Source organism: Mastigoproctus giganteus, chromosome 13 (genome assembly GCF_048544385.1).
Source record: "Mastigoproctus giganteus isolate SK-2022 chromosome 13, ASM4854438v1, whole genome shotgun sequence".
Taxonomy (NCBI): Eukaryota; Metazoa; Arthropoda; class Arachnida; order Uropygi; family Thelyphonidae; genus Mastigoproctus; species Mastigoproctus giganteus.
Genome location: NC_143587.1, coordinates 114,600,689 through 114,624,156, shown reverse-complemented (window position 1 = coordinate 114,624,156; position 23,468 = coordinate 114,600,689). Strand labels below are relative to the sequence as shown.

The 23,468-nt window shown below is 37.9% G+C and overlaps 1 protein-coding gene across 2 annotated transcripts in view; it reads right to left on the bottom strand.

Annotated features, from left to right (window-relative positions):
- The window catches only part of LOC150076375 (protein kinase C, brain isozyme-like), an 847,829-nt gene that overhangs the window by 146,287 nt on the left and 678,074 nt on the right, over positions 1 to 23,468 (bottom strand). The window lies entirely within an intron of this gene.

Genomic DNA, 23,468 nt, shown 5'->3' with positions numbered 1-23,468 from the left:
CAGACCAAGCTGTTAGGGGTAGAAAAATAGAAAAGGTTACAAATTTGAATATATCACAGTACTTATTAATTAACTGTGAATTTTTAGTCTAAAGAATTATGTTTGTATTACCATTACAACAGAAAACAAACATTAAATTAAGTAAATACAAATACATAAAGATTAAATTCTTACCTGCTGACAGATTCTTACATGGCGATGCTACCAGTCACCTGATGATCACACAGGCAAGGGGGTGCTGCCAGAAGTTAATTTATAGGTGAGAGATGAAGTCTATTAGTCAATAGCAAGTTGCACCATTAACTAATGGTACATTCTATTGGCTAATGGACTTAATAAGATTGATGATGGGAACAAAGGGATGCTCTTACTAAGAAAGGCTTATCCAAATTGTACCACGTGGAGACAAGATGGTACAATTTCAAGCAAGTTCAATGCTGATGGGATTCTTCCTCTTGCTGAGACTACACGCATGAGGGTGGCATAAGTTCAAATTCAGAATGGATAGTTGCAGAATAGATGTGTGGAAATTTGCCTTTAGAGCTTAAATAAATTCAAGAAAGAACAGGACAAACTTCTGGAGCAAACTGATAAGTGAATGAGAAGTGTTTTTTTTTTTTTTTTTTGTGATACTGTATAAGCTGGCTTTCTTGCATCATATGCCACTACTAATGTTAATGCTAATAGCTGCTCTTTTTGGATAAATTCTGAAGCCATATAAAGAAATCCTGAAGAAGCCGTGCTTAGTGTGGATCATTACCTTTTCTACTGATCTTGATAACAGGTTATCAAGGATAACAGGATAACAGGTTGATAATTGCTATTTTGAAAGGGTCACTCACGAGCTGGATTTAGGGAATAATTTCGACATCGTTTATTTAGATTTCAGCATTTTGTTTATTTAGATTTCAGCAAAGCTTTTGACTCAGTCCCACAGGAGTGGTTGCTTTATAAGCTGGAGCAGGTTGGAATCACTGGGAAAAATCCTTAGATGGATAGAAGGATGGCTTCAGGGCAGGAGGCAGAGGGTTGTGATAAATGGCTACTCCTCAGACTGGGTTGATGTAAGAAGTGGGGTTTCCCCAAGGATCAGTATTAGGACCACTGTTGTTTTTAATTTTCATAAACGACATTGATGAAGGGATAGAGGGCGTGATGTCTAAATTTGCAGATGATGTTAAAATTGGTAGAGTTGTTAATGATCACTGTCAAGCTGAGCTTCTTCAGAGAGACCTAGATAGACTTCAGGAATGATCAGAAAAATGACAGCTATGCTTTAATCCAACAAAGTGTAAGGTATTACACCTGGGAAACAGTAATCCCAAAAAAACTTATTCACTTGGTGGAGTTCAACTAAACCCAGTACTGGAGGAAAGAGACTTGGGTGTTACGATACGGTCAGACATGAAATTCTCTGAGCATTTTAAACAGGTTGCAAGGAAGGCCCATGGTGTCCTATCGATGATCTATTGAACTTTTGCAAGTAGAGATAGGGACGTGATAATCCCATTATATACGGCTCAGACCACACTTGGAATACTGTGTTCAAGTATGGAGAACGCACCTAAAGAAAGACATCGGCTTCTTGAAAGGTGCAAAGAAGGGTAACTCGCCTGGTGAGATCGGCAAAAGGGCGTCCTTATGAAGAAAGACTTCGAATATGTGGGTTGCAGAGTTTGGAAACTAGACACCTTAGAGGAGATTTGATTGAGGTGTTTAAGGCTCTGAGAGGCATCAGTAAAATGAATGAGGACAAAATTTTCAAGATTATAAATGATGCTAGAACTAGGTGACATAAGTTCAAGTTACGGGGGGAAATGTTTAGATTGGACTGCAGGAAGTTTTATTTTAGCCAGCGAGTTATAAATTACTGGAAAAAGTTGCCTTCATGGGGGGAAGAGGCCGACAGTTTGGGGAAATTCAAAGGTCATCTGGATAGTACTTTCAGGTAAGGGAAGCGCATAGGATGATAGGTTTAATTTCCTTTTTTTTTATTTTTTATTAATTATTATTATTTAGTTAATTATTTTATTATTTTTTTTTTATCATTGTTTTGTTCGGATTTTTTTTTTTTTTTGGCTGGTGCAGTATAAGCCATAGGCTTTCTTGCACCATGCGGCCGTTACTAATACTAATACAGCTTCAAATTTTGACATCACATCCTTTATCCCTTCATCAACGTCATTTAAAAAAATCAGAAAAAAAGAGCAGTCCCAGTACTGATCCCTAGGGAATTCCACTTTTTTACAGTAGCTTAATCTGTAGAATAAGACAAGCGCTGAGTGTAATTACAAATGGATGCATGAAATTCAAGCTAAATTAAATATAAGTTTATAAGTTTTTTTTCCATTTTATTTACTTGATTATCATATTATATCATACTTTATAAGTAGCTTTATAAACCTAGTTATACTTGTTTCTTTTTATTTTAAATTTAGATAGAAATTTTGTAGGTTACTACTACTTAATATACGTAAAACCATTGTTTTGTTCGAATCCTGCGGCCATTGTTATAGTATAGAGTGAGTGGTAGGGAATGCAAATTTTTAATTGTGGTAAATATCTAATATAAAACTTTTTTTTTTTTTATGTAAACCCCAAACACGAGAGGTATTAGAACCTATAGTACTTAGTACTGTGCTTGGGTTGGAGGTTGAGAAGACGAAAGAAGATATTTGTTGACATTGGACTTGAACTTCTGTAGATTGTAATTTTCAGGAAATACGTATGAAGGAAGTCTGTTCAAGAAAACGACAGTTGAATGAATAAACTAGGAAGAAGAAAAGTTGGTTCTATGAGTTTGAAGTTGGACAGTAAATGGATGTTGGCTGGTGGCAGCATGTATTCGGACTGTTTTGAAAGAGAGAGCACAAATTATACAAGCCAATTCAGAAGAACAGTGTCCATGAAAATATCTGTAGAAGAGGCATGCAGCAGAAACAGTACGTCTATGAGACGGCAAGTGGAGAGATTCTGTTAGACATGGATCATTAATTAACCTAACTGCCCTCTTCTGAATGGTATCAAGAAGCCTGAGAGAGGTTTTGGGGGCACCACCCCAGATGTGGGAACAATATTCCATGGTAGGGCGGATTTGCGAATTGTAAAGAGTGAACAGCTGTTTGAAAGAAAAGTAACACCAAGAGCAAAAGAGAAAACCAAAATTTTTTTAGATGCAGAGGAAGCAATATTTGTAATGTGCTTGTGCCAAGAGAGATTAGAAGTCAGGGTAATCCCCAAAAGAGATATATCATTTTGTCTAGAGATTGGAATGTCACCAAAGAGAAGCATAGGAGCAGAAGAATCCTTTTTTGCCAGATATAAGACAAGACTGAGTTTTAGAAGGATTGAAATCAACTAAGTTGTCTTTGCCCCAATGGAGAATTACCTGGAGATCGGCATTTAAGGAATTGGTAGCAGATTTTCGAGAAGTTGAAGCTGATTGAGCAGGACAAGGATTCTCAAAATGAAAAGTGGAATGCAATGTGCTATCATCGGCAAAACTATGGATACGATTTCAAGTGAATGGAAGAAGGTCATTAATATACAAGAGAAAAAGAGTGGAGGAAAGAACTGAACCTTGGGGGACACCGGCATTAGTGGAGAAGTCAGAAGACAGAGAGCCATCTACCATCACCCTCAGTGAGTGATCAGAGAGAAAACTGGATAACCAATTATGAAAAACAGTTGTCAAACCATAAGATGGGAGCTTGTTTAGAAGACCTTTATGCCAAACACAATCGAAAGCCTTTGAGATGTCAAGAGCAACTTAGCATTAGCATTAGCATTAGTAGAGGCATTTGATGCAAGAAAGCAAGCTTATGCAGCATCACCCAAAAAAAAAAAAAAAACACCCACTTCCACTTCACCCCTCTGTTCGTTCAAAATGCCTGTCCAGCTGAGCCTTAAACGTATTTAGGCTATCAACCTCCACCACAAGGGATGGGAGTCTGTTCCACCAACCAACCACCTGCTGGCTAAAGGCAAATTTCCGCACGTCTATCCTACATCTGTCTTTCCTCAATTTGAATTTATGCCCTCTCAGGTGATTTTTCTGAGCTAGAGGAAGAATCCCATCAGCATTGAGCATGCTTAAACCATTCAAGGCTTTATACACCTCTATCACATCACCTCACTGGTGCCTAGTCTCCAGACACTGTAATTTGCAAAACTTAAGCCTTTCTTCGTAAGAGCACCCCTTTGTTCCATTCACTAATCTTGTTGTCCTTCTCTGTACTCGTTCCAGCAGCTCTACATCCTTCTTGAAATGAGGCCTCCAGACTTGTATACAGTACTCTAGGTGTGGCCTGACCATTGCCTTATACAATGGAATAATCACCTCCTTATCCCTGCTGGAAAAATTCCTGTATAACATTGACAATACTCCATGAGCTACTCTTGCAGCCCATCTGCACTGTTCAGAGAACTTCATATCTGCCTGCACAACCACCCCCAAGTCCCTTTCATTCTCTACCACTGTCAGTGTAGTACCACAGAGTTGATACATTGCTCTGGGGTTGCTGTTTTCCATGTGTAGTACTTTACATTTGTCAATGTTAAACTTCATTTGCCACCTCTCAGCCCATCTGCTCAACCTTTCCAGATCCTGTTGCAGCAGCATAGTGTCAGTAGTGTCCTTGACAACCCTGTCAACCTTTGTATCATCTGTCAACCTTTGTATCAAACTTGGACATTAAGCTTGATATACCATCATCAATATCATTTATAAATACAGAAAACAATAATGGACCCAACACTGAGCCCTGAGGGACTCCACTAATAACATTAGTCCACGATGAGCAGTGTCCATTGATTACCACTCTCTGTCTTCTCCCCCTCAACCACCCCTTTATCCATAGCAGCAATTTGCCTCCAATGTCACACTGCTCCAATTTGTGTAGCAGTCTTCCATGTGCAACAGTATCAAAAGCCTTTCTAAGATCCAAGTATATAATATCAAAGTTATTCCCTGCATCCAGTTCTTTTGTGACTGCATCATAGTATCCAATCAAGTTGGTCAGGCAAGACTTCCCCTTAACAAAACCATGCTGTGCCTGAGCTATAACTGAAGTCTTGTCTAAATGATCCTGCAGTGCTTCTTTAACCAGTGCATTAATTTTCCTGGAACAGAAGTTAAGCTCACAGGTCTATAATTACTTGTGTCAGCCTTTGATCCTCCTTTGTGAATTGGGGTCACATTTGCACATTTCCAGTCTATGGGTACTTCCCCTGAGTCCAAGGAAGCTCTCATAATTATGGCTAAGGGTTTGCTTACTTCCTTTGCTGCCTCCTTTAATATAACTGGATAGATCCCATCCACCCCAGGTGCCTTTCTTGTGTTTATCTTCAACAGTTTCTCCTCCACTTTACTCCCTGTTATTTCAAGATTCTGTAGCTTACTGCTAGAGTTGAATACACCTCTGGCATTCCCCTCGCTGAATAACTCCTCATGTGTGAATGTCGATGCAAAATATTCATTTAGTTTGTTAGCTACCTGAGCAGGATCATCAACAGTTGACCCATCAATATCAAGTGGACCAATCTGATTCATCCCCTTCCTTCTAGAGTTTACATAAGTAAAGAACTCTTTGCTGTTTTTCTTTGCATCCCTTGCCAAAGATTTCTCGTAATCTGCCTTCGCCTGCCTAACCTCCTTTGTAACTTGGTTACAGATCAACTTGTATCTATCATAGGCTTCTGTGTCATGTGTTAATTTGTAAGTATCCCATGCATTTTTCTTCTCTGCCATATGCCTCATTAGTTCATCTGACATCCATTTTGGCCTAAACCTTGAACAATATTTCTTAGTTGGTATGTAAAGCCTAGTAGCTTCCAAGATAAGTTCTTTGAATGCTTCCCATTTTGAATTTGCTGTTGGTAACATCATCAGTTGGTCCCACTGTATAGAATTTTAATACTGTCTCAGTCCATCGTAGTCGCCTTTACGGAAGCAATAACCCTTCCCTTTACCCCTAATGGTAGTTACCTCTTTGAGTAAATCCCACTTCAGCACACTGTGATCACTGCCACCTAGTGGTTCATTTATCTGCAGATTCTTAATGCATGAAGAATCACTACTGATAATCAAATCAAAAGTATAACTCCCTCTAGTTGCCTCTCGAACATGCTGATGTAGAAAACAATCATCCAATAAATCCACAAAAGCCCTGCTAGTGTGTGAGTAACCAGCCCCCAAATTCCAGTCAATATCTGGGAAATTAAAATCTCCCATTATAAGACTCTCTGATTTACTGGCCCACTCTATTTCCCTGTACAGTTCCTTATTATACTCATCAGAGTCATTAGGCCTATAACACACTCCTACTCTCAATTTTGATCTCCCAATGCTTATGTCACACCAAACTGACTCAACACTGCACTGTCCAGCGATGTCGACTGGCTTCACTTCCTTGGTTTTTATGTCTTTCTTAACTAATAGCATAACCCCTCCCCACTTCCTATCCTGTCTATCCTTTCTGTAGACGCTGTACTCCCCAAATTGCAGTTCTGCATCCCTTATATCTGTGTGACACCACGTCTCTGATATCCCAACAATATCTGCCTTTGATGTTTTGAGCAATACATCAAATTCATCAAATTTATTTACTAAACTCCTAGCATTGGTGTACACACAAGTATACCTGCACCTGTTTCTATTCTTAGCTACCCTAACACAACCCATGTGTTTACTTGTACCGCAATGGCTCCCAGCAGTCTCTGAAATACCATGCATCTTGTTTTTCAGGCTTCTGCTCATTCTAATAGAAGCATTGCAAGAATCTCTTTCACCTCTGCCAGTGGCTACTGTCAATCTATTGGTCTTTGTCTCCCCCCAAGCTAGCAGTTTTCCGACCCACCTAACACTGCCTCGATAGCATCATCAAATATTCTTGCACTCTTTCTATTTAAGTGTATCCCATCCCTGTAGAAGCAATCTCTCCTGTTAACAAGTACAGTCCAGGCTGAAAAAAATTCTACCCCTTGAGCCTTGCACAATCTTTCCAGGGCTGAATTGATCGACAAGGCTCTCATCATATACTCCCTCCTATCGTGTCTGGGCAGAATTGCAGACACTTTCAAATTCAACCCTAATTCTCGGCTTTTGTTCAACAGTGACCTGTACTTGTTAAATAATTCTGCCGGTCTCCTACTCTTAATATTATTAGTGCCAACGTGTACAACTGTATCACCTTTTGTGCCCTTAAAAGATGATATTCGCTCTACAACGTCATCAACCTTTGCCCCTGGCAGACATACCCTGGTCCTGTTCCACCTATCTTTTTTACAAAGCATGTTCCCCGTTTCCCTGACAATAGAGTCACCAACAACTACTAGTTCCTTCGGGACCAGCGCATTCTGCCTTGGGGGTTGTCTCTGTGTCACGCGATGCCCAAGTGCAAGCTCTGGCATTGATGTGGGCAGCTGAGAGCTTGATGGGCCACTCAATTTAGTTTCCTCGAGGGCATCCACCCTGTTCCACATGATATCGATGGTTCGACTGTTGATGATCCTGCTCAGATAGTTGACAATCTTAATGAGTATTTTGCATCTACATTCACACATGAAGAGTTATTAAGGGAGGAAAATGCCAGAAGTCTATCAAAAAGTGGGAAAGAGAGTAGCCTTGAGCAGGCGAAGATTTATGGCTCAGGAAAATAGAGAAGTTTTTTCTGTTTTATTAACTTAAATTGGCATATCAACTTATTTTCTTGAGTAGCTTTATATTCCTAGTTACGATACTTAGTTTAAATTTTAACTTAGATAGAGATTTTGTAGGTTATTACTTAGTATCGGTAAGGGTATCCAATCCATGTGTTTTCCAAATTTTGCAGAGCCAGCGAACGGGAATCTTTTTAGCTATATTTAGCCGCTTTATTGACTAATTGTTATGTTAAATTATTTTCTATAAGTAAGTTATAGATCTAGTCAAGATCCTTGGTTTATTCTGAATTGAGACAGCGAGATTTTGGAAGTTAATTAATACTTATGTGTTTGTAGATTTACCGTTCATAACTTGCTGCCATTGTTATACGATACGTTATATCCCGAACTAGATAGCGTTAGCTTAGTATAGTATATAATATTATCAAATAATCAGTAAAATTAATTAATCTTGTTGAACTTCATTTTCAATTAAATTGTACTTTTTAACTAAATACATATAATGACTTAGATTTTACAAATGTAACATAATTAATTAATTAACATAACAAATCAATTTTTTAACTGATACGGAAGTTATGTAAAACAACTCGAAGATAATAATTGATACTGAAAAATATGTATAGATATATAGTGTTACAACTGCGTTGGGATACAAGTTTCGGGTTATAATTTTTGTACTGAAATTGACATTGAATTGAAATCATGACTCAGACCAGAGCAGCAAAGCAAAAGGCTCAAGCTAAATGGAGTCCTGTGGCTCAGAGGAGAACTGAGGTGGGCAGTTGCCATCTGAATTACAGCCTTTTAAAACGCACCGTTTGCTTGATGTTTGGAGCAATAAGGTACAGAACATGATATTGCCAAGGGGGATGTCTTTGTGTGTGCGCGATGTAAGGAGTGTGATGAAATGAGGTGGCAACTCAGCGTTGTTATGGGACTATATGAGAGCTTAAAGGACAGCATGGATGTCTTCGAAGGATCTAAATTGAGGGGCCCATCAAGCTCTCAGGTGCAAACATCAATGCTAGAGCTTGCACTTGATCATCATGCAACACAGTGGCAACCCCCCAAAGAAGAATGTGCTATTCCCACAGGAACTAGTAGTTGTTGTTGACTCTATTGTCAGGGAAACGGGAAAATGTGCTATATAAAAAGGATAAGTGTAACAAGATCAGGGTATGTCTACCAGGGGCAAAGGTTTATGACGTAGAATGGTTATCATCTTTTAAGGGAACGAAAGGTGATATTGTTGTACACGTTGGCACTAATGATATTAAGAGGAGGAGACTGGCGGAATTACTTAACAAGTACAGGTCACTATTGAAAAAAAGCCATAATTAGGGTTGAATTTGAAGGTGTCTGCAATTCTTCCCAGACACAATAGGAGGGAGTATATGATGAGAGCTGTGTCAATCAATTCGGCCCTGGAAAGACTGTGGAAGGCTCAAGGGGTAGAATTTCTTTCAGCCTGGTCTGTACTTGTTAACAGGAGAGACAGCTTCTTCAGGGATGGGATACACTTAAATAGAAAGGGTGCAAGAATATTTGCTGATGTTGTCGAGGCAGTGTTAGGTGGGTTGGAAAACTGCTAGCTTGGGGGGGGGGATACAAGGACTAATAGATTAACAGTAGCCAGTGGCAGAGGTGAAAGTGATTCTTGCACAGCTTCTACTGGAATGAGCAGCAGCCTGGAAAACAAGATGCAGGGTATTTCAGAGATTGCTGGGAGCCATTGTGGTACAAGTAAACACATGGGTTGTGTTAGGGTAGCTAAGAATAGGAACAGGTGCATGTATATTTGCATGTACACCAATGCTAGGAGTTTGGTAAATAAATTTCATGAATTTGAGGTATTGCTCAAAGCATCAAAGGCGGATATTGTTGGGATATCAGAGACGTCGTGTCGCACAGATATAAGGAATGGAGAACTGGAATTTGGGGAGTACAACATCTACAGAAAGGATAGACAGGATAGGAAGGGAGGAGGGGTTATGCTATTAGTTAAGAAACACATAAAATCCAAGGAAGTGAAGCCAGTCGACATCGCTGGACAGTGCAGTGTCGAGTCAGTTTGGTGTGACATAAGCATTGGGAGATCAAAATTGAGAGTAGGAGTCTGCTATAGGCCTGATGACTCTGATGAGTATAACAAGAAACTGTACAGGGAAATAGAGTGGGCCAGTAAATCAGAGAGTATTATAATGGGGGATTTTAATTTCCCAGATATTGACTGGAATTTGTGGGTTGGTCACTCACACACTAGTAAGGCTTTCATGAATTTATTGGATGATTGTTTTCTACATCAGCATGTTCGGGAGGCAACTAGAGGGAGTAATACTCTTGATTTGATTATCAGTACTGATTCTTCATGCATTAAGAATCTGCAGATAAAGGAACCACTAGGTGGCAGTGATCACAGTGTGCTGAAGTGGGATTTCCTCAAAGAGGTAATTACCATCAGGGGTAAAGGGAAGGGTTTTTGCTTTCGTAAAGGTGACTACGATGGTCTGAGATAGTATTTAAATTCTACACAGTGGGACCAACTGATGATGTTACCAACAGCAAATTCAAAATGGGAAGCATTCAAAGAACTTATCTTGGAAGCTACTAGGCTTTACATACCAACTAAGAAATATTGTTTGAGGTTTAGGCCTAAATGGATGTCAGATGAACTAATGAGACATGTGGCAGAGATGAAAAATACATAGGATACATACAAATTAACGACATGGAAGCTTATGATAGATATAAGCTGGTCTGTAACCATATCACAAAGGAGATTAGGCAGGAAAAGGCAGATTATGAGAACTCTTTGGCAAAAGATGCAAAGAAAAACAACAAAGAGTTCTTTACCCCAGAAGGAAAAAGATGAATAAGATTGGTCCACTGGATATTGATGGTTCAACTGTTGATGATCCTGCTCCTGTGGCTAACAAACAAAATGAGTATTTTGCATCTACATTTGCCCATGAGGAGTTATTCAGGGAGGGGAATTCCAGAGGTGAGTTAAACTCTGGCAGTGAGCTAGATGATTTTGTAATAACTGAGAGGGAAGTGGAGGAGAAATTGTTGAAGATAAACATAAAAAAGACACCCGGGGTGGATGGGATCTATCCAGTTATATTAAAGGAGGCAGCAAAGGAAGTAAGCGAATCCTTAGCCATAATTATGAGAGCTTCTTTCGACTCATGGGAGGTACCCATGGACTGGAGATGTGCAAATGTGACACCGATTGACAAAGGAGTATCAAAGGGCGACACAAGTAATTATAGACCTGTGAGTTTAACTTCTGTTCCAGGAAAATTAATAGAGGCACTGGTTAAAGAAGCACTGCAGGATCATCTAGACAAGAAGTCAGTTATAGCTCAGACAAAGCATAGTTTTGTTAAGGGAAAGGCTTGCCTGATCGATTTGATTGGATGCTATGAAGTGGTCACAAAGGAACTGGATGCAGGGAATAACTTTGATATCACATATATTTGGATCTCAGAAAGGCTTTTGATACTGTTGCACTTGGAAGACTGCTGAACAAATTGGAGCAGTGTGGCACTGGAGGCAAATTGCTGCTAAAGGGATGGTTGAGTGGGAGAAGACAGAGAGTGGTAATCAATGGACTCTGCTCATCGTGGACTAATGTTATTAGTGGAGTCCCTCAGGATTCAGTGTTAGGTTCATTATTGTTTTCTGTATTTATAAATGATATTTATGATTGTATATCAATCTTAATGTCCAACTTTGCTGATGATACGAAGGTTGGCAGGGTTGTTAAGGACACTGCTGACGCTATGCTGTACTGTCATTAGTGTACAGTACACTAATGACGGTACAGGATCTAGAAAATTTGAGCAGATGGGCTGAGAGGTGACAAATGAAGTTTAACATTGACAAATGTAAAGTTCTACATATGGGGTAACCCCAGAGTGATGTATCAATTCTGTGGTACTATACTGACAGTGGTAGAGAACGAAAAGAACCTGGTGGTAATTGTGCAGGCAGATATGAATTTTTTTTGAGCAGTGCAGATGGTCTGCAAGAGTAGCTCATAGTGTCTTGTCAATGATATACAGGAAATTTTCACAGCATGAATAAGGAGGTGATTATCCCCTTGTATAAGGCAATGGTTAAGCCACACCTTGAGTACTATACACAGGTCTGTAAGCCTCATTTTAAGAAGGATGTAGAGCTGTTGGAACGAGTACAGAGAAGGGCAACAAGATTAGTAAATGGATCAAATATTTGCTCTTACAAAGAAAGGTTTAAATTTTGCAAATTACAGTGTCTGGAGACTAGGCACCTGCGAGGTGATCTGATTGAGGTTTATAAAGCCTTGAATGGTTTGAGCATGCTCAATGCTGATGGGATTATTCCTCTTGCTCAGAATAATCACCTGAGAGGGTATAAATTCAAATTGAGGAAAGACAGATTTAGGATAGATTTGTGGAAATTTGCCTTTAGCGAGCAGGTAGTTGGTTGGTGGAACAGACTTGCATCCTTTGTTGTGGAAGTTGATAGCCTAAATAAATTTAAGGGTGAGCTGGACATGTATCTGGAATGAATGAAAGGGTGAAATGGGGGCGGTTTTTTTTTCGGCTGATGCTGCATAAGGTTACTTTCTTGCATCATATGTCTCTACTAATGCTAATTCTAATGCTAAATTCACACATGAAGAATTCTGTAGGGAGGTGGAGGACAGAAACTCTAACAGGGAGCTAAACGATTTAGTAATAACTGAGAGCAAAGTGGAGGAGAAATTGTTGAAGTTAAACATAGGAAAGGCACCTGGGGTGAATGAGATCTATCCAGTCATATTAAAGCAGTTGGCAAAGGAAGGAAGCAAACCCTTAACCATAATTATGAGGGCATTCTTCGACTCAGGGAAGTCTCCACGAATGGAAATGTGCAAATGTATCCCCAATTCATACAGGGGAATCTAAGGGTGACATGAGTAATTACAGACCAGTTAGCTTAATTCTGTTCCAGGGAAAATAATGGAGTCACTGGTTAAAGATGCATTGCAGGATCATCTAGACAAGACTGTAGTAATAATTCAGGCACAGCATGGGTTTGTTAAGGGAAGATCTTGTCTGACAAATCTGATTGGATATTATATGTTGTTACAAAGTAACTGGATGCAAAAAATAATTTTGATATCATATATACTTGGATTTTAGGAAAGCTTTTGACACTATTCCATTTGACACTGTACAAGTTGGAGGAGTATGGTATTAAGGGTAAGTTGCTACAATGGATAAAAGGGTGGCTGAGTGGTTGAAGATAGTGAGTGGTAACCAATGGATGCTGTTCATCGTGGACAAATGTTATTTGTGGAGTCATCCAGAGTTTAGTGTTGGGTCCATTGTTGTTTTGTATATTTATCAATGATATTGATGAAGAAATATCAGGCTTAATGTCGAAGTTTTCAGATGATACAAAGGTTGGCAGGGTTGTTACTGACAGTAATGGCAGTGTGCTACTGCAAGAGGATCTAGAAAAGTTGGGCAGATGGGCTGAGAAGTGGCAACTGATGTTTGACATTGACAAATGGGAAGTACTGCATATGGGTAGAAGTAACTTCACAGAAACATACCAGCTGTGTGGTGCTACACTTAGAGTGGTAGAAAATGAAAAACACCTGGGAGTAATCATGCAGTCACATAAAATTTTCTGAGCAGTGCAGATAGGCTGCTAGAGCGGGTCACGGGGTATTGTCATTAATACACAGGAATTTTGCTAGTAGGAAAAGGAGGAGATTATCCCATTATATAAGACAATGGTTAGGCCATGCCTTGACTACTGCATACAGGTCTGCAGGCATCATTTTAGGAAGGATGTAGAGGAGGACTACAAGATTGGTGAGGTGAACGAAGGGGTGGTCTTACCAAGAAAGGTTTAAGTTCTTCAAATTGCAGCATCTGGATCCTAGCCACTTGTGAAGTGATCTGATTGAGGTGTATAAGGTTTTGAATGGGTTGAGCAGGCTCAATTCTGATGGGATTCTTTCTCTCGCTCAGATTACGAACCTGAGGGGGCATAAATTCAAATTGAGGAAAGACAGTTATAGAATAGATGTGCAGAAATTTGCCTTTAGCCAGCGGGTAGTTGATTGCTGGAACAACCTTCCATCTGTAGTTGTGGAAGTTGATAGCTTAAATAAATTCAAGGAAGAACTGGACAAACGTTTAGAAGGAATGGATGTGCGAAAAATTTTTTTTTGGCAGATGCTACATAAGCTTGGTTTCTTGCATCACATGTCTCTACTACTACTACTACTACTACTATAATCATTAATCAAAACCCTGTACCTCCTGCCATCCTACAATCCATCTAAAGATTTTCCTTGTGATTTCAACATGTTCCAGCTTATACAATATCCTCTCATACAGGATTGGGTCAAATGTTTTTCTGAAATGTAAGTAAATAATGTTAAAATTATTTTCTACATCAGTTCATGGGTGACTGTGTCAAAACTGCTAAATAGGTTGGTTAAACTTGATTTTCTCTTTACAGAACAATGCTGTGTTACCTTTAGAATTCCATTTTTATCTAAATGATTCTATAATGTATCTTTATCATTGCCTTTATGATGGTCCCTACTACTGAAGTCAGACTGAATTGTTGGTAGTTATCCACTTCACTCTTAGAGTCACGTTTGTGTATCAATTATAAATTGGCACTTCTCCTATCCCAGGGAATAACTCCTGAATTCAGTGATAACTTCAGGAGTTATTAAACTCATGTTCAATGCACTCTCGTGCTACTTCCCTCAAAATTACTGGCTATATGCCATCAACTCCAAAAATCTTATTCTCCTTTAAGCTCAAAATATTTTCTAATAATTTCTAGAAATATTAGAAAATATTTCTAATATTTTCTAACACTAGCCAACAAAAAAAATTTTTTTCATACATCTGCAATGAAAATATGTGATTACGGAGGAAATAAATGTGCTGATTCCAAAAATCACAATAAAAAGTCTCTATCACATCTACGTCAAAAGATGTACTAATGTTTAATTTTAAAATAAAGGCATATATACGTATAATTCAAGTTTGTAATACAAGTGTAAAAAAATATTATATGTTCTCTATAACTCATTTAACTTTGGAAAAAATATCGTAAATCATTGTGAAATAGTTATATTTCAATAATATATAATCAGCATACCTGTAATTGGCCTTCAAAATGTTTGCTACTAAGGGATTTTCTCTTGTATTCCTTCTTACTCTCCCTCACAAGGAACCAGCAGTAATCCCCCATCGTTACAGGATTTCAGCGACCTTGGTACTGCTTTTCCATCATGGAAAAATCTTGATGAAACCACTCTCCTTGTTCATCACTCACATCTCCCAGATTTTTGGGGGAAAACTTGAAATTGGAAGGAATAAAATTAATTTTCAACGACATTCGACAGCCCATGTTTTCGTAGCACTCGAGTAAATTAGACACCAATTTCATAGATTTCTTCTTTACTATTACCCAAAAACCATGTACTACTAACTTAAATGATCACCAAGTTGTCAATTCAATCTCCTTTTACTGGGTTTCAAATAGGAGTTTCCTAATATGGGATCCTACGAAAATTCCTTCCTTAAGTTTGGCATATGTTAAATTAGGAAACACTTCTAAAGTATGTAAATCTGTTACCTTCTTTATCCAGTCCCCTCACAAAATATTTCATCAATCCAAATTTGATGTGCAGGAGAAATAAGATCCTTGTTTAATTGCACTAAAGAAATATATTTTACATTACAATGTCCTAGTATGAACTCGTCCCGCTTGTTACAACGTTGCACAACATGATGTTCTTCTGTCGCAAGGCTGTCCCACAAACAAAAAAAACAACAATATTTTGTGAAACCTCCCCCCCTGCAAACCAACAAGCAAATCAATCAGGGGCATATATTCAGGGTATGCTAAGTGTGCGGTGCACACCCATGGAATTAAAATATTACTGATATTATATTTTTGCATTTTTTTCTGTTAGACTCCCCTAATTGTTTGCTGGCTTCACATGATTCCTAAAATTAAATACAACATACAATGTTTCATGAAGAGGAGAAGTTTCAACATGTAAACACCATATCACATTCGCTTTAATAGCCCACGTGTGCAGTCACAAATACGGACACCTTTTAAACAGACGTACAGATGGAGCAGTGGCTCAAATTCTTAGCCTTCCAGTGGTCTTAAACTGTCCAGAAGGCATGGTAGGGTGTGCACTGAGACAACAGTACCCAGAAGTAGTTATTGGTTGTGATTGGCTATTGTGTGAAGCATTCCAATTTAACGTTGTCACTTGTCATGAGTTGCTGTTTTTGTTTTCTGAGTTTTGTCTGTTTTGTGTGTGTGTAAAGTGTGAACCAACATGTTTATAACACCGATTTAGACAACTTTTTAATATATATTTATAATTTTTTTTAGATATAATTTATAACTTTTTTGCCCATATTTACAATGGGAAACAGTGTTGATGATGTAATGAATATCCCATTTTCTAGCAGAGCTTTTGCAGATTGTATGAACATAGTCCACTTCTTCAAAATTTACTGTACAAGCACAAAGATGTAAAAACTGAGTACATGGGACATTTCTCTGTTTCACAATACGATACAGTAGAATGGTTAACTGGATGTGAAGTGTGGTCAAGACTTTTTTATTGGCAAGAGAAAGGTGTTTGAAATTAAGTACAGGTATTCCGATCTTAATCATTTAGCTGCAGCAGTGCAAAAACATGAGCGCTCCCAAACACATGTTCAGTCATTTTAAAATCTTACATAAATGCATTCATAACTAGATATGTTTGGAAAACAAAGAATTGACACTCTCATTGACAGCCAAAGAAAAACTGAAATTAGGCATCATAATGAACAAGTAAAGAAAAATAGAGACATTTTAAAAAGATTAATTGATGCTATTTTGTATGTTATTTGGCCAAGCAAGAGCTTCCTTTGAGAGGTCATGATAAGTCTGAAGATTCAGTTAATCGACGGAATTATATAGAATTTTTAAATGTGTTCCGTGAGTATGATCCTTTTTTAGACAGTCATTTTAAGGCATTGACTGTATTTCGAGGAACTTTTTCAACAGTACAAAATGATATCATTAATGCTATATCTGATGTGGTTAAAGATGCTATAAAAAATAAATTTCTTCCACTACATTTGTGGCCATTCTTTTGGATGAAACAGAAGATGTCATGTCAAAATCGCAGCTATTAACTGTTTTCCGTTTTGTCCATAATGGGTAAACACATGAAAGGTTCATCAGATTTACAGACGTAAGTGGCGACAGAACGTCTAGTAGTCTTTTTAAACATGTTGTAAATAGAGTTGAGGAATTTAATATTAAGGACAAGTTGGTCAGCCTGTGTAATGAGTGGGCATATTAATGGGTTGCAAAGTAAAATTATCAAGGCCTATCCTTTAGCAATATTTACACATTGCTACCCACGTTTTGAACTTAGTTCTGAAGCAAAGCCTCTCGAATATCAAGGAATATAGATTGTTTTTCCAAACTATCAGTGGATTGGCAGCATATTTTTTTAAATCATCGAAAAAAGTAAATGCTTTGCAAAATTTTGTTGCTAAAAAATTACCTTCCATCGCACCAACCAGATGGAACGTTACTTCCCATTTAACAAACACAGTAAAATGTCACAGAATTCAACTTGCTGAATTATTCCAACACACTGTGGAGAATTCTGGGGAATGGGATGTGGATTCTCTAATCAAAGCTTGTGATTTTTTGTATTTCTTACAAGATTTTCAAACAATTTGTTGCTAGAAATTTTTTCTGTTCTGTTTGGCTATACTGATGTCTTAATAAAATATTGCAAACTTCACCCTATGGCATATTGTACTATTGTGAAAGGTGCATGATTCTATGAAACAGCTTAGGAATGAGAAGGAACATGGATTGATTATATTTGGGTTTCTTTAAAGGAAAAATATATGGTTGAGGAGCCAAGGCCTAAAAGATGAAAAGAATCTGAAGAAGAGCACATGCTTTCGATTATACCAGGGAATAGTACCTGGAGATGGAAGAAAAATACTCTTCACTTTCGAAACTTGAATTTTTTTCAACTCCTTTGTAGTCAAAGATAAGATCAGTATGTGAAAACCTTTCCTAATGGTATCCTAGAAAAATTAAAGGATTTCTACGGATCAGTTTTTGACTAAGTTCGCTTGAAAAATGAACTTGTTGTTATGTTGTTATTTGGTTTTTAGGAGCATTAGCAACTAAGGCCACATTGCTCCAGGGATATGCGGAGGTCATTCCCCGACCTTTCCGCATCCTCCATATTTGGTGGCTCACAGGCTCAAACCCCGGCCTAATCAAGAAGCGTGTGCTATGCACTGCTGCTCCTGCCCACCTGGCTATGGAGACGCCTAAAAAAAAAAATGAACTAAAAGTACTCTTTTCTTCTGATGAATTTGTAAGGAAACCAGTGTATCACCTATTAAAATTCATACAAGAAAATCAGCTCCAGGTTGCATTGAAGGAAATTTATAAATTAGTGGAATTTATCATGATGATTCCGATTTATACTGCTACAGCTGGGCATTCTTTTTCAGCTATGAAGAGAATACTATGTGTTATAGAGGAACACAAATGCAAGAAAGGTTATACGCCTAAGTTTACTCACCATTGAAAAGACATTGCTGGTGAAGCTGAAGAAAAGACCTTCATTTTATGATGATGTGCTAATACAATTCCTAAAGCAAAACAGGAGATTGGAACTGGTGTATAAATAAGTAAAATGAGTTTTTTAAGCCTTTCTTTGGTTCAATCAAAAAAAATAATATTTTCCCAAGTGATTACTTTTTCAGATTTCTGTGTGTATTATATGGTGTTTTTTAAAAGTTGTAACACAATAAAGATAATTCATACTTCACTCTAGTATTTGCCAATGATATTCTAATCTTCTCACCACGAAGCATAAACCCTCTGTGCTTCTCACATAAATGGCACATGTGACACATTGCTATTGTTTATTTGATGAGGGAACCTTTACGTTGTCCATAATTATGGATTGTATAGTTAAAATTATATTAGTTAGTAAACTAAAGTATTCAAAATTATTCTACAATTAATTTCAATGGACCAATTAAGAAGAGCACTGCTATGCTATGCACTCTTAAAACTTTCACACGTCGATAAAAATGCAATCGTAAGTTCAAATTAACATGTGAATTTTGTAGCGTGAGTTGCATAAAACTCCCCCCCCCAATAAAAGCACACCCAACCTAAATGGGCATGCGATGCCACTGAAATCAATAACCGTAAGATCACTGCATATGTTCCAACCATAATCCTGGTATGTATTATTATTATTACTAGCCACATAGTGCAAGGAAGCCTGAGGCTTATGCTGCACCAGCCAAAAAAAAAATTTTCCAAGTTGCCCTGAGAGAGAGAGAGAGAGAGAGAGGAATCACCAAGAAAGAGAAGAATGATGATATTCAGCTCGGGACCCTGAGTGTGCCAAGCCCATACTCACCAGATGTGCATGCAGAACCTTAGACATGCTTTCATGACTTTCTTTAAGTCCAACTGAATGAAACACAGGAACTGATCGAAATTAGTTGCTATTATGAAGCAAAACTGCTTTTAAACTTAATTTTGAGGCATCTATGAATAAACGTCATTCATCTGACTTATGCATGACACCTAGTTCTTTCAAAAGTCCAATAATGTCTTTGCAAAAATACATACTGTCCTCCATAGCAAAATATTTCAAATACTTGCATATGTCTTTTTCGAAACACTGAAATCTTTGTTTCTGCTGCAAGTATATTCTACTGCTGTAACCTAGAACCTAACAGTTCAGTTTGTTCTTTTGGCAAATTTAAGTCTCGAACCAAATCAATTAACTCATCTTGTTTGATTAAGTATACCTCACTACCTGAACTTACTGGCTGATAGATGACATATTGTGAAGTGGAGGCTTCTGGGGAATCCTCAACTTGTACTTGATCACTATTATCTTCCCAGCTGCTGTTTGGAGGAAATATTTACAACCCTGTGAACATGTCCCGATCAGATTGTAAAATTGTAACTCTTCAAATTGTAAATAGTTGCATTGGAATTTGAACCTAAGAACCACAGGTAGAAGTCTCATTATGTTTATCACAAGAAAACCTGAGGCCAGAATCACTGCCAAATTTAAGAGAATTAGCTTATATCTGTTAAAATAAATCAGTATATCATACATTACTGACTAGATTATGCAAAAATGGCATATTTTGGTAAAATATAACTCCCTCTATATTTAATAACTGACATGATGTGAAACTATCATGGTGATTTTCGAAATCTTTTCATAAAAATAGGTTAAAAACAGTATTTAAGTTCTTGGAGGTAAAAATTGTGTTAGCTAATGTAATTTTCTGAAATCTTAATATCATTAATTTCGTGCTTTCCATCTTCACTTGCACAATTTCTCTTTAAGAGAGGCTGAGTGCATGCAAGAGCTTTCTGTTACAAATGAGAGAGAGAGAGAGAGAGAGAGAGAGAGAGAGAGAGAGAGAGAGATTATACCAGAAATGTTGTTAGCTAACTAACTACTATGTTTTAAATAGTTTTAGGGAAGTGAAAGTTTTCGGGTACCACCCAAATCGAAAAACAATATTTTCATGTAAAGTTGCTTTGTGATTTGTACAGAGTCAGCAGCTGAATAGAAAGAAAAAAAAAGTAGCATCAAGAATGAAGAAAATTCATATATTCTGATGCAGAGGAAGCAGTAGCTTTTTATGACTGATATCAGATGACATTATAACTTCTCAAATAATGCTGAAGTTCCTCACAGTTCTGTTTAATCACCCACTCTTTCCATTTGTATATCAACCGCTTACTTTGTGGTTTATAAGCATGAGCCCTGAGGAGTGTTTTTTATCATGAAATTTTGAAAATTCATAAAAATGAAAACTTGGTACATAAATGTGTTTAAATATGAATTTTTTGCTATTTTGGCTTGGCTTCATCTAATATCATTGTGAAATTATTTAAAAAATCAAATTATAAGTTTTAAAAAAATAGCAAAAAACAAACAAATTCTTAAAAAAATTATAAAAAATCACAAAGTAATCTAAAAAATTATTTTAAAAATTATGATGGTTTAGAGCTCCTAAACCATTTAAAATAATTTTAAAATTATTTTAAATGGATTTCTAAATTTTAAATTAAATTATTTTAAATGGATTTTTAAATGGTGGTTAATGGATTTCTCCATTACTTTAGAAAGAGTAGAAATGCAATGGGACAATAATTCAATGGGAGGGATTTGTCACCCTTCTTTAGGAACTGGCTGGATATAGTAGTAGTAGTAGTATGGCAGTGGCATGTGATGCAAGAAAGCAAGTGTATGAGCTTATGCAGCATCAGCCAAAAAAAAATTTACAAAACAATTCCCTCTAAACGTTTGTCCTTAAATTTATTTAACCTATCAACTTCCACGACAGATGAAAGTTTGCTCCAGAAATTAACCACCTGCTGGCTAAAGGCAAATGTCCGCACATCTATTCTACATCTGTCTTTCCTCATTCTGATATGAGCAAACTTCTAAGCAGAAGGAAAAACCCAGTGAAATAAGAAAGCAATAAAAGGCAACATAGAACAGTAGTAAGCTCAGGAGCACAGGTGTTGAAAAGTGGAGAAATACCATCAGGACCTTCAGCTTTCTTGGCATCAAGATTCTTAAAAACTGACATCCTTTATAACTTTTGCATTAGTAGCAGAAAATAATGCAAGCAAGAAAGCAAGCTTACGCAGCATCGGCCAAAAAAAAAAAAAAAAAAAACCATTTCACCAATCCATCCCCTCCAATAAGCTTGTTTAACTCTTCCTTGAATTTATTCAAATTATCCATTTCCACAACAATGGAATGGAAGTTTGTTCCAGAAATCAATCACCTGCTGGATGAAGACTATTCTGCAACCATTCTTCCTCAATTTTAAATTGAGGAAGATCTCCAGATGCTGCAATTTGCAGAACTGAAGCCTTTCTTGGTAAGGGCAGCCTTCCTGGTTGCCCTTCTCTACACCCTTCCCAGGAGATCGACATCCTTCCTAAAGCGAGACCTGTATGCAGTACTCAAGATGTGGCCTGACAATTGGCTTATACAATGGGATAATCACCCCCACATCCCTGCTAGCAAAATTCTTGTACATCACTGACAAAACCTGATGAGCTGCCTGATGAGGTGAGGGCACCTGTCTTCACTGACTCAGAGAACTTCATATCTGATTGCACAATTACCCCCAGGTTCTTTTCATTTTCCACTATCCTGAGTGTAGTACCATACACTTGTACATTGATCTAGGATTACTGCTACCCATATGTAGTACCTCAAATTTGTCAATGATACATTTCAATTGCTATTTTTCAGCCTATCTGCCTAATTTTAATAGATGTTGTTGCAGCAGCAGACCTTCACTACTGTCATTATGCAACCTGCCAACCTTTGTATCATCTGAAAATTTAGATATTAATTGTGATATACCTACATCAATATCATTAATAAATGCAGAAAATATCAATGGGCCCAGCATCAAACCATGTGGGACTCTACTAATAACATTAGTCCACAAAGAGCAGTGTCCATTGATAACCACTCACTGTCTGCTTCCAATCAACCATTCTTTAGTTTGAGTACAAGTCTCTAGTATGGTTTGGGATTCATATTTGTAATACAGCACACTTTCTTTGATCAGTTGGTGTTCTTGCACTAGCTTCTGGTGTATTATCCAGGCACAGGCAACCTAGTCATGTCTATGAGTGCACTCTGTCTGGGTGATAACCCTGCATCCATTGGTCATGTTGTGGATTGTTTCTGGGGCCAAGTGGCATCATTGACATGTGTTATCTGTTATTTAGCAGTCCTTGGAGATGTATTTCCTGTAGTTCCTGATGAGTTAATTACTTCTTGGATGGCAGCATGAATCCTTTGGTCTCAGGGAAGAGCCTCCTGTCCAAGAGCCATGTGGTGGAAGCCATCTCATCTATGTAGTCTTGATGGAGGTCATTGTAGGATCTGCCATGGAGTGCCTTGTTCACCCATCTTTGCCTTTGTTTCTTCTGTCTCTGTGAGTGAGGTCTTCTTGTTGAAGCTGAGCAGTGTATGCCATTTGTCTATTTTCCTAATGGTTTGGTACATTGGTGCTCAGGTTTCCTGGAAGTAATCCCTCAGTTTCTTAATCACCTTCTTCTGTTTAGTGAGGTCAGTCAAACCCTCCCTCCTCCTTTCTGGGCTATGGTCAGTTTCTCGACTGACTTTGGATAGTGTTGGCAGCTCTTGTCATCATTATCCTGGTTGATCTCATAATTTCTTCCAGCTCAGTGTTGGTGCAATCTGTAATCCCAAAGCAGTAAGTTGGTACGGGACTACATAGGTGTTTATGGCTTTGATCATGTTTCCACTATTAGCACTGATTTGGACTAAAGGACATTTTGTCTAGACTGTGAAGGAGCCAAAATATCATTTAGTGTAAATCAGTGCACACCATCAGGCATCTCTCATATTGTGGAGTTATACTTAATAACTGGGTTGTCACTATTGCAACACCAAGATACCTGCCCACTCACCGAAGAGAGGCCAAAAAGCCTTGAAACATTAGCAGTGTTTGAAAGCACTAAAGCAACATACTAAAGTTAAATTCTCAGTGGATACCACCTATCTCAGTGGTGGTATCCAACAAGAATAAGTAAGGAAGCAGTTCCAGTTGGTTGGGCTGGACTTCTAGCCCTTTCCTTGTGGTAGCCATACTGGGGACAGCACCACTTGCTCCAATTTTGTCCTAGAGAGA